Raw genomic sequence first — 13,027 nt, forward strand, 5'->3', positions numbered from 1 at the left:
TTATAGGGACGAAAGGACTGAAGCTGAAAAGACGGTGTCTTTTTCTGCAGATGTGACTTAGGGTAAAAACGGTGGATTTTCCAGCAGTTGCCGTGGCCACCAGGTCCGATGGACCGACCCCAAATAACTCCTCTTCCTTTATACGGCAATACACCTTTGTGCCGTTTGGAATCTGCATCACCTGACCACTGTCGTGTCCATAAACATCTTCTGGCAGATATGGACATCGCACTTACTCTTGATGCCAGAGTGCAAATATCCCTCTGTGCATCTCGCATATATAGAAATACATCCTTTAAATGCTCTATAGTCAATAAAATACTGTCCCTGTCAAGGGTATCAATATTTTTAGTCAGGGAATCCGACCAAGCCACCCCAGCTCTGCACATCCAGGCTGAGGCGATCGCTGGTCGCAGTATAACACCAGTATGTGTGTATATACTTTTTATGATATTTTTCCAGCCTCCTGTCAGCTGGCTCCTTGAGGACGGCCCTATCTATAGACGGTACCGCCACTTGTTCTGATAAGCGTGTGAGCGCCTTATCCACCCTAAGGGGTGTTTCCCAACGCGCCCTAACTTCTGGCGGGAAAGGGTATACCGCCCATATTTTCTATCGGGGGGAACCCACGCATCATCACACACTTCATTTAATTTATCTGATTCAGGAAAAACTACGGTAGTTTTTTCACATCCCACATAATACCCTCTTTTGTGGTACTTGTAGTATCAGAAATATGTAACACCTCCTTCATTGCCCTTAACGTGTGGCCCTAATAAGGAATACGTTTGTTTATTCACCGTCGACACTGGATTCAGTGTCCCTGTCTGTGTCTGTGTCGACCGACTAAAGTAAACGGGCGTTTTAAAACCCCTGACGGTGTTTTTGAGACGTCTGGACCGGTACTAATTGTTTGTCGGCCGTCTCATGTCGTCAACCGACCTTGGCGCGTGTTGACATTATCACGTAATTCCCTAAATAAGCCATCCATTCCGGTGTCGACTCCCTAGAGAGTGACATCACCATTACAGGCAATTGCTCCGCCTCCTCACCAACATCGTCCTCATACATGTCGACACACACGTACCGACACACAGCACACACACAGGGAATGCTCTGATAGAGGACAGGACCCACTAGCCCTTTGGAGAGACAGAGGGAGAGTTTGCCAGCACACACCAAAAACGCTATAATTATATAGGGACAACCTTATATAAGTGTTTTCCCTTATAGCATCTTTTTTATATATTTCTAACGCCAAATTAGTGCCCCCCCTCTCTGTTTTAACCCTGTTTCTGTAGTGCAGTGCAGGGGAGAGCCTGGGAGCCTTCCCTCCAGCCTTTCTGTGAGGGAAAATGGCGCTGTGTGCTGAGGAGATAGGCCCCGCCCCTTTTTCGGCGGCCTCGTCTCCCGCTCTTAACGGATTCTGGCAGGGGTTAAATATCTCCATATAGCCCCCGGAGGCTATATGTGAGGTATTTTTAGCCAAAAAAGGTTTTCATTTGCCTCCCAGGGCGCCCCCCTCCCAGCGCCCTGCACCCTCAGTGACTGCCGTGTGAAGTGTGCTGAGAGGAAAATGGCGCACAGCTGCAGTGCTGTGCGCTACCTTAAGAAGACTGAGGAGTCTTCAGCCGCCGATTCTGGACCTCTTCTCGTTTCAGCATCTGCAAGGGGGCCGGCGGCGAGGCTCCGGTGACCATCCAGGCTGTACCTGTGATCGTCCCTCTGGAGCTAATGTCCAGTAGCCAAGAAGCCAATCCATCCTGCACGCAGGTGAGTTCACTTCTTCTCCCCTAAGTCCCTCGTTGCAGTGATCCTGTTGCCAGCAGGACTCACTGTAAAATAAAAAACCTAAGCTAAACTTTTCTAAGCAGCTCTTTAGGAGAGCCACCTAGATTGCACCCTTCTCGGCCGGGCACAAAAATCTAACTGAGGCTTGGAGGAGGGTCATAGGGGGAGGAGCCAGTGCACACCACCTGATCCTAAAGCTTTACTTTTTGTGCCCTGTCTCCTGCGGAGCCGCTATTCCCCATGGTCCTTTCAGGAACCCCAGCATCCACTAGGACGATAGAGAAATGGTCATTAATAAGAAGCTGAGTACAAAGGGGGTAATTCCAAGTTGATCGCAGCTGGAATTTAGTTAGCAGTTGGGCAAAACCATGTGCACTGCAGGGGGGGGGGGGGGGGGGCAGATATAACATGTGCAGAGAGAGTTAGATTTGGGTGTGGTGTGTTCAATCTGCAATCTATATTGCAGTGTAAAAATAAAGCAGCCAGTATTTACCCTACACAGAAACAAAATAACCCACCCAAATCTTACTCTCTCTACACATGTTATATCTGCCTCCCCTGCAGTGCACATGGTTTTGCACAACTGCTAACAAAATTCCTGCTGCAATCAACTTGGAATTACCCCCAAAATTCATCTGGAACACAAGGGTTCTAAAACTGGACATTTTTTGCTGTTGTACACTGTATTATATTTATAGGGATGACCTGGGGAAATGCAGGATTTCTACTGTGAGGTCTCCAAGTGCTTGATGTTTAGTGTGAGCATGGCCAGCCCATGAAGAGGTTATGATTAGCACGTAACAAGCTATAGTCTGCTTCACACAAAGTGCAGTGTATGTAACACTTCACACATACACAGGGCCAGCAATCACAGTAAATCGTTAGAAGCGGCAGTAGGGCCAGCAAGTCTGAGCTGAATGTTTTTGTTTTCCAGGCAACATTCCATAGTTCAAGTACTCTGCTCTGCGTAGAACTCATATAAGTCTGGAGTTTGAGGGAGTGCAGAAGAACCTAGCACCGGACATGAACATATATGTTCACATTGGTCTTTTTATACACTTCATGGTGTACGGAATACAATATTTATTCTAATTAACACTATACAAGCTCTATAATGTATTTTACTTCCTTTAGAATATTTATTTGATATAAATAACAAGTGGTCAGGAGAAGGTTAAAAATTCCATAATAAATATACATATATATTATTACAAATAGGATACAGAACATGAGGTATCTAAGCACACATTCGCTCATCTTATAGTAAGACGCCTGTCTCTTCTTGCTTACAGCTGCTCTCTGGTCAAGTGCACTGATTGAGCACTAAGATCCACACACACAGCAGACTTAGCAGAAGCTTCTGCCACTGTATATGCTTAAGTAGTTCCATTCTGCTCTTTATACGGCATGTTGCCACAGCAGCCCTAGTAAATTCATACCATATACTACTGCTGTTGTGGTCATGGACTGAGCTGCTTGTTGGGTAAGGGGTAACCCCTCCCCGATGTTAGCCTATAAAACCTCACACCAAAGGTCCAGGAAGGTGGCGGTAGTGTCATTGTTTCAACATGTTTACTGTAACTGCATTGACTGCATGGAGGAATTACTGCTATCTAATACCTGGTTTTATATATGTTATATCTCATAACATGGCAATAACACAATGTCAAAGTATGCAATAATACAAAAAATAATGCAAGCCAAACCAATTTCTCAAATCACTGTATAAATAGACTACGCTATTTATTGTTATCAAACCTGACAAAAGGGGAGTACTATCCTTTCCGTCTGATATACTAAAAGACGAGAATGGCTAGATGTGGGTTCGTTAGCTGATAATTCTATTTAACTGTTGATACGGAGTCCAAGAAATCCTTACTGAAGTCTGAATTGAATAAACAAAATGTAAAGACTCAAATATATATAACAAAAGCCATAACCTTTATTAAACACACTGGTTTGTCGGTGACTTGTCGTGGAGCATTAACAAAACAGCTCTTTATGTACTGTGTATTGCTGCAGTCCAAAACCAGAAAAGCTGGTCTGTGAGAGATTTAAGCAATTGCATTTAGCAAATGGAAGTTGAAAGAGCCTAGTCATTAAGATGAGTAGTGATAGAGGAACACGTGTACAGTAAGTCTGCCTTGAGATCTAGATGTACTTATTTTCCAGGCAAACCTGCAGCTACAGTACAAGTGTATTAATGCAGCGGCAAAGGACAGAATCTGAGATTTGTGTTGTTTCTGTCTCTCCGACTTCCCCGGTTGGAAGAGAATTCCTGTTATTTTCCAAGAGAACAGTTGGGAGTTTGCAGTGCCGTGTTGAACACATTCATTAGAAGAATAAAATATTGTTCTGTCTGACCTATAGAATTTAGCCAAATAATGCAGCTCTTACTACCAGACTTAATTTGATCATATATTGCTGGCTACGGCAGATCTGTAAAAGGATTACAATTCAAGAAAAAAATCCTGCAATTTCATATGTTTTTGTTTATTTCAAAGCATGCAATATTTTTCCATTAAGCTACCCACAAATCCTGTGATCACACAAGGATGGCAATATTTGAAATAATTTCTCCTGGAGTCATCAACACATTACCAGATGCCGTTTATAAGCGCCAGGCTTCGCCACCTGGTCTGAACAGAACATGACCGTGAAGTGGTTCTGAGTAGATACTGTAGTAGTATTATTATTTTTAATTATTATTATTATTATTATTACCCAGCACATATTATAATGGATACATTGTTGAGTATTATTAATTCTGACTGCACTGTAAATTCTAAATCAACACTTTAATCTCAGCATGTGTAGGCAGATTCAAATTCCCCCGATAGTCAGACTGGGTTGGGATCATCAAATGTCATCATTTTAGCACAGCTTTTTACAATGGGACCTTAAATGAAATGTAATTAAAGGGCAGATGTATTAATCCAGAGAAGGCATAAGGAAGTGATAAACCAGTGATAAGTGCAAGGTGATAAATGCACCAGCCAATCAGCTCCAATATGCAAATTCACAATTAGAAGCTGACTGGCTTGTGCGTTTATCACCTTGCACTTATCACTGGTTTATCACTTACTTATGCCATCTCCAGGCTTAATACATCTGCCCCAATGTCTTGTTATTATACATCTTGTTATCATCTGAAATGACTGAAAGCACAGTAAGAATTATATTTTATAATACACAGTAAGGTGAAATTATTTTATTGCCACAAAAAAGTGATGTTGTGAAAGCCGAAACAATCCAAGGAATTAAAAGGTTACAATTCCTACAAGAAACCTTATTTCTTATTTCCCTTCCAGGACCTACTAACCTTTATGGTTTTTGCATAAGCAAAAGTGAAAAAGCTGTTTTGTGATGTCATCCACCGACACCTATGCAAGTTCTGGCACATGCAAAACAAGAACCGCCCATTTTATTACCTTGGACAGTGCAAACAATACCTTCTTTTACCGCAAATACTTTCCCTGTAAGACCAGAAGTACTTGCACTCCTACTCTTACAAAGTGAATCTTAAATCTGCTTAAACAAGATTTACTTTTGTGAGATAACGGTGTGCATAAGGCACATTTGCTGTTTCTTCGAAAAGAACCTAATTTCCTGCCACAGAAGCGTAGTGTTTGGGGAAGGGATGCCAGTTCAGAGCATTGAGTCTTCTACCCAAATTTTTTCTCTAATGGGCAAAACCATGTGCAGTGCAGGGGGGGCAGATATAACATGTGCAGAGAGAGTTAGATTTGGGTGGGTTATTTTGTTTCTGTGCAGAGTAAATACTGGCTGCTTTATTTTTACACTGCAATTTAGATTTCAGTTTGAACACACCCCACCCAGATCAGATCTGAATTAGGCCCAAGGTTTGATGCAGATGGTGGAGAGCTCAGATGACGTTACACATATTAATAAAACAATAAGATAGAGGAATATACACTAGGGTGCATCAAACGCCCCATGGATTTTTAAAAGTAAGAAAAATGATTTGTCCCCATGCTACATTTTTTTGAATTGTTAAGGATATATTGCATACCAATTTTGAAGAATTTGAGATGATATTTATGTGGCCCACCATGTCACTGAAGATTAAAGATTTCTATTAATTTCTATTTTTCTATTTATTTTATTTTATTTCTATTTATTTCTATAAATTTCTATGTATTTTATTTGAAAAAGAAATAATGATTTGATCAATGATTTGTGATTTGGATGGGAACAGCCACGATAGGCCCATGAGGCTTCATGCTGTTCCCTTTCTTTGTTATGTTCTTATGTTCTTAAATCAATGTACAGTAAGACACGCATTCATGGCACACATACAAAAGTTGGCTTCGTTTTGCTAAAGTTAGTTGTTTTGTATAATACAATACAGTACAGTACAGTACAGTACAGTACAATACAATACAATACAGACAAATTTTGGGTGTGGAGGTGGACCACCTAAGTCAAATCATACATCAAAAAAAAATTGCATAGTTGTTTGTATGCTAAAAAGGTACATTTTAAGAATAGGGACAGCAAGCATTCCGAATGTCGGGGCATTTGATGCACCCTAATATACACCATGGGGTACAAAACTCATACTGCCCATAAATATAAAAAACATACCAGGGGAGTAAAGGGATACTTTGGTAAGACCATGTGTCGGCGCAATTTACACAAAGGAAAGAGGCGAAAAGTGGATTTATTCTACAATAAATCCTCAATCACTTTCATAATCTGATTTGCATTGTACAGTACGTAATTCTAAACCTAGAAGATGAAAAGTCTCTTAAATAAACACACATAAAAAAAAAACACAAATATGTTTTAGTACATTGCACCTTTAAGAAAAGAAACTGCTGGCTGGTGTCAGCATACTGTGATCACAAACAGTCACCGCTCTTAGGTACAAGCTGCTTATCAGCCGCCGTCATCCAGTGTCTGTCAGACAAGGACACTGGCTTTGATGGTCTTTCTCTATATCCAGCCCTAGCCACAGGCTGTCTTTTCCTAACTATAATGTATTTACCAAGGAGACCGGACGAAGGGATCAGTTTGTGCCCTGCTGTTGTGTTTACGCTATCAAGTGTAGAATATGTCGGTGAGGAAATCAGATTCAAAATAATGCCGTAATGAGTGTACGACTGGAATAGTCACAACTTATTACTCTGGCTTGTCATAACTTGTACTGCCAATATGCTGACAAGCTGCCAAACAGGCCGTATAACACTACAATCTCACTCCATGTGCAGGGGAATACTATGCTGCAATCACTCCATCTAGACTTTGTGAAACCTGATCATTTCTTTGTCTCTACTCGAACTGGCCCCCGATGGATAATTACAGCCTCCATCACAATATTGAATATAGCCTTGTATTACTACTTAGAGTAAAAACAATCGTAAAAATAAAAATCAATATCAGTCTCGACAGATACCATGCAAAAGGTAACATGAGGAAATAATAGCAATGATTTATACTTTAATATAGAACAAATGAACTCCTTTCTTGCCGAGGCTTTTCCGAGTAATATCCTGTGATGGGATCAGTATGAATACCTACAATCAAAATCCTGACAATCAAAATCCCGACAGCAATTAATCGGCGGTCAAAATCCCGACAAGGTCAAAACACGACATTTAAAATGTCGACAGGTCAAAAAGGCAACAAGAATTTTTCATTGTTTTTCTTTGGTGTGTATGTCACACCGTATGAGTGTGCCGTGTACCCTCGATGTGCTCACCATGCTTTGGGCACGGTGCCTCGCTGCGCTCGGCACACTATTTTATTCCCCCTCCAGGTCCACTGGGATGGTAAAGTATGAACAAGTCAGTTGCAATGAAAAAGTCATGAAAAAATCATGTCGACTTTTTGACCTGTCATCATTTTAAATGTCTGTATTATGAGCTTGATGGTATTTTAAATGTCGGTATTTTGACCATGTCAGGATTTTGACCATTGGTCAATGGTTGTCGGTATTTTGACCGTCTGGGTTTGGTAGTAGGTAAATTGACCGCATCCCCCTGAGATGACATCATCAGAATAGACTGCATCTTCAGAAAATGAGCACCAGACAATAACTACGAAGGGTCACATTTAGGGTGGCCAATCCTGGAATTGGGATCGGCGGGATCCCGGGATTTAGGCCTAAAATTGGCTGGGATTCAATCCCAGGATTGGAATTTCCAATCCTGGGGATTTTCTGGATTAGAAATCCCACTTGTTTTTTTCAATGCCAGGCAGCATTGAGCTTCCTCAGGAGGCTCAGATGCTGCCCAGCTCCCTCCTCCCCCGGCTGTGTGCACTGCGCAGCGTGATGTGAAGTCAGAGGTCACGCTGCGCAGTCTGACGCCAGCCACCCTTGCGGCCCGGACCGCAACTCGCAGCCCACCTCCTGCAGCAAGTGAATCCACCCGTACTCCTAGAAGATGGTGAGTAGTTCTGTGGGCCAATACCGGGCCATTTTTTCAGTCTCGTGTATCCTGGGAATCCCGGGATTGATCATTTTTTACAAAAAAGGCCTGGGATTGGCCTCCCTAGTCACACTGTTTAACCCACCTAATCGAAACAAGGGTGTATGAGTATGTATGGGGGAGATGGGCCATTGGGGCACAATGTTTTATCATAGCACTGAGTAATACTGTCTGGTGAAAAGAGTTTATCACTAGACAATAAATGCCAAGAGGGCAAAGTCATTTGGAAAATGGGACCCCGGTCCTCTTTAAAATACAGGCTTGCATAACAGGGCCGTCTTAACAGCAATATTGGCCGTAGGCAAAGCAATGCACTGGGGCCCCTAAACACCCATACAGGGGAATAAATACATTTAAAAAAAATCATAACTTACCCCTACTGCAGTCCCACGTCGTCTCCCCACATGCATCTATACAGTGAAAAGCTATCAGCACTCTGATTGGTGGACAGCCCCAGTCATCCACCAATCAGCATGCTGACAGTCTTTCACTGTATAGCTGGTGGCTGGGAGGCAGGTAGAGAATGGTGTAGTGGGGGCTCCCGGGCAGCTGCCTAGTGAGACCATACGTTAAGATAGCCCTGGTCCCTACATTTTGGGAGTCGGTCTTCCCCCATCCCTGGATTTCATGATTTTTCTGCAGTGCAGGGGCTTAATGCCTGGTAATCAGAGCATACAGTTTGAAAGGGCAACTCATCTCTTTGAAATTAGGGTTTCCACATGTTTCTAGCTGAAACAATGATAGGGAAGATAGAGAAATTTAAAGCCCCGCCTCCCATGTTTTACATTTATTTTGTATTGCTTTTTTTTTTTTTTATGCATAAATGCAGTGCCTACTTTACCAGGGGTGGGTGACCACTCACGGGTCTTCAAAGTGCTGGAGTGATTGGCCCAGAGACTCTGTAGCAACACTATATCAGAGAATAGAGGTTTACACTTTCATGGGGGGAATGTAATAGGGTGTGAGAATCAGAAAGTGAGAGATTTTGTGAGAGTTCTCCTGTTTTTTAAAGTGGCAATCATTTATATGGGAAACTCAACCTGGTTTTGCCATGTAAATGATTGCCACTTAAAAAAACCCAGGAGAACTCTTACAAAATCTCTCACTTTCTGACTCTCACACCCTATTACACCCCCCCCCCCATCCCCCCATATCTCTGAAACGTTGCAGCCACTGAGTCGCTATTACAGTCAAGGGGCGGGATGTATTAAGATATATCGCCGCCCATCGCCGCTTATCGCAGCGATGTTGATCGCATATGTACTAACATATGAGATCAATATCGCAATGGGGTGACGGAGGCCCCCCGCGATACCTGTGAGGTGGACTGCGGGGGGTCTCCGTCACCTCCCAGGGGTCGCCACACTGCCCGCACGCCAGGAAGCAGCAGCAGGCTGTCCCCGGCGCCTCCACCTCCCCCCTGCAGCCGGAAGGACCTCCGGCTGTGTTGCTAGGGGGAGGAGGAGATTACCTTCCGGTACCTGGGCTGCCTGGAGGAAGGTATGTCGGGGGGGAGGGCGGTCGGCGTCTGCAGCGGGGGCTTGCGGCGGTTGGTGATAAGAAGCCCATAGGCTTCTATAGGGTATCGCCATCCAGAGATGGCGATACCCTAGACGGCGAAAAACCGGCGGTGGGGTCTTAGTACATTTGAAAATGCAGTAAAACCCCCATTTTCGGGGGTTTTACCGCATTTTTCCTTTAGTACATCCCACCCTGAGTCTTAAAAAACGTCCATGCTTGAGTCTAGATGGTTAAAATAAGAATTTACTCACCGGTAATTCTATTTCTCGTAGTCCGTAGTGGATGCTGGGTACTCCGTAAGGACCATGGGGAATAGACGGGCTCCGCAGGAGACTGGGCACTCTTTAAAGAAAGATTAGGTACTACATCTGGTGTGCACTGGCTCCTCCCTCTATGCCCCTCCTCCAGACCTCAGTTAGGGAAACTGTGCCCGAAAGAGCTGACATTACTAGGAAAGGATTTGGAATCCAGGGTAAGACTCATACCAGCCACACCAATCACACCGTACAACTTGTGATAACTATACCCAGTTAACAGTATGAACAATAGCTGAGCCTCATTCAACAGATGGCTCAGAACAACAACCCTATAGTTAAGCAATAACTATATACAAGTATTGCAGAAGTCCGCACTTGGGACGGGCTCCCAGCATCCACTACGGACTACGAGAAATAGAATTACCGGTGAGTAAATTCTTATTTTCTCTGACATCCTAGTGGATGCTGGGTACTCCGTAAGGACCATGGGGATTATACCAAAGCTCCCAAACGGGCGGGAAAGTGCGGATGACTCTGCAGCACCGAATGAGCAAACTCAAGGTCCTCCTCAGCCAGGGTATCAAACTTGTAGAATTTTGCAAACGTGTTTGATCCCGACCAGGTAGCAGCTCGGCAAAGTTGTAAAGCCGAGACCCCTCGGGCAGCCGCCCAAGAAGAGCCCACCTTCCTCGTGGAATGGGCATTTACTGATTTAGGATGCGGCAGTCCAGCCGCAGAATGTGCAAGTTGAATCGTGCTACAGATCCAGCGAGCAATAGTCTGCTTAGAAGCAGGAGCACCCAGCTTGTTGGGTGCATGCAGGATAAACAGCGAGTCAGTTTTTCTGACTCTAGCCGTCCTGGAAACATAGATTTTCAGGGCCCGAACTACGTCCAGCAACTTGGAATCCTCCAAGTCCCGAGTAGCCGCAGGCACCACAATAGGTTGGTTCAAATGAAACGCTGATACCACCTTAGGGAGAAATTGGGGACGAGTCCTCAATTCTGCCCTGTCCATATGGAAGATCAGATAAGGGCTTTTACATGACAAAGCCGCCAATTCTGACACACGTCTAGCCGAAGCCAAGGCCAAAAGCATGACCACTTTCCACGTGAGATACTTCAACTCCACGGTCGGAAGTGGCTCAAACCAATGTGATTTTAGGAAATCCAACACTACGTTGAGATCCCAAGGTGCCACTGGAGGCACAAAAGGGGGCTGAATATGCAGCACTCCCTTAACAAACGTCTGGACTTCAGGCAGTGAAGCCAGTTCTTTTTGAAAGAAAATAGACAGGGCCGAAATCTGGACTTTTATGGATCCCAATTTTAGGCCCATAGTCACTCCTGACTGTAGGAAGTGCAGAAATCGACCCAGCTGAAATTCCTCTGGTGGGGCCTTCATAGCCTCACACCAAGCAACATATCTTCGCCATATGCGGTGATAATGTTTTGCTGTCACATCCTTCCTAGCTTTTATCAGCGTAGGAATGACTTCCACCGGAATGCCCTTTTCCATCAGGATCCGGCGTTCAACCGCCATGCCGTCAAACGCAGCCGTGGTAAGTCTTGGAACAGACAGGGCCCCTGAAGTAGCAGGTCCTTTCGGAGCGGCAGAGGCCAAGGGTCCTCTGAGATCATTTCTTGTAGTTCCGGGTATCAAGTTCTTCTTGGCCAATCCGGAACGATGAGTATAGTTCTTACTCCTCTCTTTCTTATTATCCTCAGTACCATTGGTATGAGAGGAAGAGGAGGGAACACATAAACCGACTGGTACACCCACGGTGTCACTAGAGCGTCCACAGCTATCGCCTGAGGGTCCCTTGACCTGGCGCAATATCTTTTTAGCTTTTTGTTGAGGCGGGACGCCATCATGTCCACCTGTGGCCTTTCCCAACGATTTACAATCAGCTGGAAGACTTCTGGATGAAGTCCCCACTCTCCCGGGTGGAGGTCGTGCCTGCTGAGGAATTCTGCTTCCCAGTTGTCCACTCCCGGAATGAACACTGCCGACAGTGCTATCACGTGATTCTCCGCCCATCGGAGAATCTTTTTGGCTTCTGCCATTGCCATCCTGCTTCTTGTGCCGCCCTGTCTGTTTACATGGGCGACCGCCGTGATGTTGTCTGACTGAATCAGCACCGGCTGGTTTTGAAGCAGGGGTTTTGCTTGACTTAGGGCATTGTAAATGGCCCTTAGTTCCAGAATATTTATGTGTAGGGAAGTCTCCTGACTTGACCATTGTCCTTGGAAGTTTCTTCCCTGAGTGACTGCCCCCCAACCTCGGAGGCTTGCATCCGTGGTCACCAGGACCCAGTCCTGAATGCCGAATCTGCGCCCTCGAGAAGATGAGCACTCTGCAGCCACCACAGCAGAGACACCCTGGCCCTCGGGGACAGGGTGATCAACCGATGCATCCGAAGATGCGATCCGGACCACTTGTCTAACAGATCCCACTGAAAGATCCTTGCATGGAACCTGCCGAAGGGAATCGCTTCGAAAGAAGCTACCATCTTTCCCAGGACTCGCGTGCAGTGATGCACCGACACCTGTTTTGGTTTCAGGAGGTCTCTGACCAGAGATGACAACTCCTTGGCCTTCTCCTCCGGGAGAAACACCTTCTTCTGTTCTGTGTCCAGAATCATACCGAAGAACAGCAGACGCGTCGTAGGAACCAGCTGCGACTTTGGGATATTCAGAATCCAGCCGTGCTGTTGTAGCTCTTCCTGAGATAGTGCTACTCCGACCAACAACTGCTCCCTGGACCTCGCCTTTATAAGGAGATCGTCCAAGTACGGGATAATTATAACTCCCTTCTTTCGAAGGAGTATCATCATTTCGGCCATTACCTTGGTAAATACCCTCGGTGCCGTGGACAGACCAAACGGCAACGTCTGGAATTGGTAATGGCAGTCCTGTACCACAAATCGGAGGTACTCCTGGTGAGGTGGGTAAATGGGGACATGTAGGAAAGCATCCTTGATGTCCAGTGATACCATAAAAT

The 13,027-nt window shown here is 44.8% G+C and overlaps 1 protein-coding gene and 1 long non-coding RNA gene across 7 annotated transcripts in view; one reads left to right on the forward strand and one right to left on the reverse strand.

The window, feature by feature from the left end:
- LOC134910488 (uncharacterized) overlaps nt 1-5,853 on the forward strand; it is a 47,685-nt gene extending 41,832 nt beyond the window's left edge. The window contains exon 4 of one of the 2 annotated variants that reach the window (XR_010176211.1): nt 5,103-5,853. This is a non-coding gene — a long non-coding RNA (uncharacterized LOC134910488). Of the gene's footprint in view, nt 1-2,725; nt 2,860-5,102 lie in introns of those variants that run through there. The other variant, XR_010176212.1, reaches the window with a different exon arrangement.
- The window catches only part of PLCB4 (phospholipase C beta 4), a 563,803-nt gene that overhangs the window by 214,014 nt on the left and 336,762 nt on the right, over nt 1-13,027 (reverse strand). The gene's annotated exons all lie outside the window — the stretch shown is intronic.

The sequence above is a fragment of the Pseudophryne corroboree genome, chromosome 4 (genome assembly GCF_028390025.1).
Source record: "Pseudophryne corroboree isolate aPseCor3 chromosome 4, aPseCor3.hap2, whole genome shotgun sequence".
In the NCBI taxonomy this organism is placed as follows: Eukaryota; Metazoa; Chordata; class Amphibia; order Anura; family Myobatrachidae; genus Pseudophryne; species Pseudophryne corroboree.